The sequence below is a fragment of the Talpa occidentalis genome, unplaced genomic scaffold (genome assembly GCF_014898055.3).
Source record: "Talpa occidentalis isolate TD23 unplaced genomic scaffold, MPIMG_talOcc4v2.1, whole genome shotgun sequence".
In the NCBI taxonomy this organism is placed as follows: Eukaryota; Metazoa; Chordata; class Mammalia; order Eulipotyphla; family Talpidae; genus Talpa; species Talpa occidentalis.
In genome coordinates this window covers 42626473-42631112 of record NW_026555331.1, presented here as the reverse complement: position 1 = coordinate 42631112, position 4640 = coordinate 42626473, and the positions used below count along the sequence as shown (strand labels likewise).

Here is a 4640-nt window from a genome sequence, read left to right as displayed (position 1 = left end):
CAAACAACATGGTAACTACAGTTAATAATAATAATAATAATAATAATAATAATAATAATGTTCTGTATAGTGGGAATTCGCTAAGAGAAGGCTCTCACAAAAAAAGAAAAAAATGAAAAAGTGGCTAATTAGCTTGGGTATAATAACCATTTTACTACATATATGTGTATTAAAACATCAAGCTACACACTTTAAGTACATATGAATTTTTATATAAACAATAAAAATTTTAAAAATATTCTAATAAATATAGGGGAATATTATATTTAAAAGACTTCCCTTACAGATAGTGATGGAAAGATCCTTCCAAATTGAAAGTTCAGTGTTTGTTTTGGCAGCACATAAATTTGAAATAATACAGAGAAGATTAGCATGCCTCCTGCACAAATTGAGATTGCCCCATCTTGTAGACATATAAGAGATTTTAACAGTTTCAAATAGGAAGAAATAACAAAGGATATATCTAAGACATGCAAACACATACTTTTGATTATTATTTGGTATTGTAAAATTATTCTCTGACTAAGCAAACCTTAAATCTATAGGATATATTCTTATAAAATTAGTATTTTAAAAATATGGAAAAGTAATCATTCATTAGTATAACATTGTAGATCCTATTCTCCCTTACATAGCAGGTATCATACATTATTGCTGCCCCTGTTTCTTGTTACAGATTTTATAACTATTTTGGGACATGGTCCTATTTCAGTCAGATTTAAACTCATTACTTCATGCACTTGGTGGAAGAGAAATTATCTGTCGTCTTCTATTTGACAGGATGTTCTCCTGGGCTGTATATTTTAGGTTCAAATATAGACTTTGCCTCTTTCTGTCATTTTGAATCTTGTTTAGTTGAACTGAGTAACTAGGTAGAGAATATCATATTTGTTTAGCTATACCTGTAACTACTGCTAACCTAGTGTAATCATCAACACATTTTCTTCATTTGGACATGATAAGAGTTTGATTTTTCCACTATATTTTACACTAGTTTCCACTGGTGCGTAAATCTTAACTGTATACTAATCACTGCTTAGGTAGTAGAATCTAGATATCCCATAAAACTGTGAAAACTAGGCCTGAGAGCTGGGACAGCTGTGTTTGAAACTACATACTCCATGACTGGTTTTGATACTCTTTTAAGAGTTACTATTTTTGAATGTATCTCATGAAAGAATGATCATCACAAGGCTAAAATGCTGAAGTCACTTCGAACTACTAATCTTTCCCTTGAAAATAATTCTACAACTGTTTAGCAGATTCATTGACTAGAAAATCAAATGTATTTCTCATTCTTTTTTCTCAGTAGTAGCTTTAATTTCTTTTTTAATTTTTCAGCATTGTCAGAATTCTATGACTTCCAGTGGCATATCATCAATCTTCTTTTATAATAGAATCTTCTGTTTTAGCATTCCCCAGTTATTTTTAACTATGAAAACAACATAAGCTCTACACCCTTTATCAACAAAATTGCTGACCTATTTCATTCACTACTATTTCTTCTATTTTAGTGAGTTCTGCAATTTCTTGAGGAAAAGACCAATTTCTAATATTTTTATGATTATATAACAAAAATAAAAGAAACAGGCTAGAGTATATTAATTCCTATTAAATGTGATTCAGGATTATAATTAAAGATTAATTCTTCAAGCCTATTAGTTAGCATGCAGACCAATTACATAGAATTTGAACCTTTAAAATTCCTAGATGCCTCTATGGTACAAATGTCAAATTTTAAAATGACAGCAACAATTCAAGTCAATAGTTTCCAGATGAAAATACTTGCAAAACTATCCAAGCCAGGGCCAAATATTGCCAATATTTTTAAATTATATGAAAATAAGTACATATGTATCAAATAGGGTTGCTATGCCTATGCTATTTTCTAGTGTACAGTAAGGAAGAACTCTCTTCAAGTAGTCAGATAGCATTATAGTGAGAGAAAAATGTGATATGCTCAAAAATTCTAGGGAGAAAAATTATTGTGGATAAATATTTAAAAAATCAACTGGCCAGAAAAAATATAATAAAACCCCGTGAGTTCTTCTTAATAGACTTTGATTGAGAGGGAAGTTAATGACCTGGAGTTTTGCCTTAACTACAGAAATCAAATAAATATTGTCCAAACTCAGATACTTTTAAGAGTGAAAAGGGACACTGTTAACAATCACACCAGGACAATAAGAGCAAACACAGACCAATCCAATTAAATAAGGGATGCTGACCATCCAAGCTGGATGGATATTACTAGGACTATCCATCCAGAAATACTAGGAAAAAAGCAACCATTAAGAGAAGCTATATTCTCACTATATGTGAGGTCAACTTAAGAACATACTAAGATGCATGAAAGAGATTGTGTTAGAGGAACATTTCATCTAATTTCATACATTAAAGACTTTACTCCTTTACTAATTTTGTGTGATGATTTATGGGATGTTTCCCTTCCATCTACATTGATCCCTTCAATTTTCTCCACATTAAATATCAAGTGTGAACCTAAGGAAGAAAACATGGCTAAAAATAATGTTTATAATTATTTTTAAATTTTTATTTAGTTTTGTGTAGAAGAACTGGAGTGTAGGCCAGAGACTGGGGAGGTGAGAGGATTCACAAGAGACAGAGTGGAGAGCAGAATGGCTGTATTTACTGAAATACACTGCAAAGGGGAGCAGCAGGCAAGACAGTAAAAGTCTGCGCACCATGTGGGGGTTAGCTCCCTGGCCAGGGATAGAACTCAGTCAGTGGCAGTGATAGTGCTGAGACTTAACTCCTAGACCACCAGGAAGGCCCCAATGTTTACAATTTTAACCTATTAGTATCGTCATCAGAAAAAGGAAAGCAACAGATTCACAGATAAGATTGCAAAGGTGAATGAACTTCATGAGAAACCCTAAGTGCTGTTACGTGACTATTGAGAAACTGATCAAATCATTATAATTTGAAGGTTTACAATAATTATTATTATCAATCAATAATAACCTATTGTTTAATATTCAATAATTAATGTCTAATATAATAGTACAATTATTTAGTATCACTATCAATAATAATCACTAACACAAAGTATTTATATGTACGAGAAACTCTCACAGCTTCATGGGTTAGGAATCTGGGCAGACTATAATTGAGTTAACTCAGGGTCTTGCAAAGCTGCAATCAAGAAGTCAGCTAGTCTCATCAGCAACAACAAAGAAAATAACCCAGTCAAAAAATGGGCAGAAGAGCTAAAAAGAAACTTCTCTGAAGAGGAAATGCAAATGGCCAACGGGCATATGAAAAAATGTTCAACATCACTTGTAATCAGGGAAATGCAAATCAAAACTACCATGAGATACCATCTTACACCAGTGAGAATGGCACATATTAAAAAAACTAGCAACAACAAATGTTGGCGAGGTTGTGGAGAAAAAGGAACTCTCCTGCACTGTTGGTGGGAGTGCAAACTGGTCCAACCACTATGGAGAGCTGTGTGGAGATTTCTGGACCTACTAAACATAGAGCTTCCATATGATCCAGCAATTCCACTCCTAGGTATTTACCCAAAGGACACAGAAACATCAATTCCAAAGAACACCTGCACCCCTATGTTTATAGCAGCTCTATTTACAATAGCTAAGCTTTGGAAACAGCCCAAATGCCCAAAAATAGATGACTGGATCAAGAAGATGTGGTATATATACACCATGGAATATTACTCAGCATTCAAAAAAGATAAACACATGCAATTTGCAGCAACATGGATGGCGCTGGAAGGGATCATGCTCAGCAAAATAAGCCAAAAAGAAAAAGAAAAATACCGGATGGTCTCACTCATAGCAGGAATCTAGAAAACTTAAATAAGGGACCAGGAAAATGAATAACTATAAGAAAGTGAAAATCAAAATCAACAAAAAACTATGAACCAGAGACACTTTTTGGGGGGTGGGGGCCGGGAGGGGAGGGATTGGGGTCAGAATGGGGCATTTGCAATTGTATGGGGGAATATAAAAATAAAATTTATTATTAAAAAAAAATAAAAAGAAGTCAGCTAGGACATATTTTATCTGGGGACGTGTTTGAGGAAGAATCTGTTTCCAATTTCATTTACTTCTTCAAGATTAGTAGAAGAGTATATGTCTTTTCCAGTTGACTAAGACAAAAAGCTTTATATAACAGAACATAATTAAGGTCCTTTCCCATATGAGTAACCAAATCAAGAATCTGGCATGCCTCTATTGCTATCATATTCTATTTGTTAGAAGCAAATTACGTGATCCACACACTCTACTGGAAAATATTACAGAAGAACAAAACATATTGCAAGTCACCTTATTATATGTCTGCCACGGTAAGTACATTAACAGACATTATGAAATAACAATTTTAAACCACTTAGTTGCATAACAGTGAAAACATGAATTTGGCAATAAACTTTCTCTGTGTATAAAACAATTCAATGTATGTTAAAGGTAGTATGCAATAGAGTACACCTAAAGGTAGTTAAGGTTGTATAGATCATAAACCACTGATTATATAATAGATTGTAGGGCAAATATGAAGTAAGCTTTCCACTGTTTTGGCTCCACTATGCAGAATCTAACTATACCTATTCAATGTTTCTCAGGTTAGTTCCATCTTTCTTATAAGAGGAAAAA

General features: G+C 33.2%; 1 non-coding gene across 1 annotated transcript; it reads left to right on the top strand.

The window, feature by feature from the left end:
• Positions 1 to 322: 322 nt before the first annotated feature.
• On the top strand, positions 323 to 427 carry LOC119251780 (U6 spliceosomal RNA). The gene has a single exon (XR_005126602.1). It is a non-coding gene; the product is annotated as a U6 spliceosomal RNA (small nuclear RNA).
• Positions 428 to 4640: the final 4213 nt, after the last annotated feature.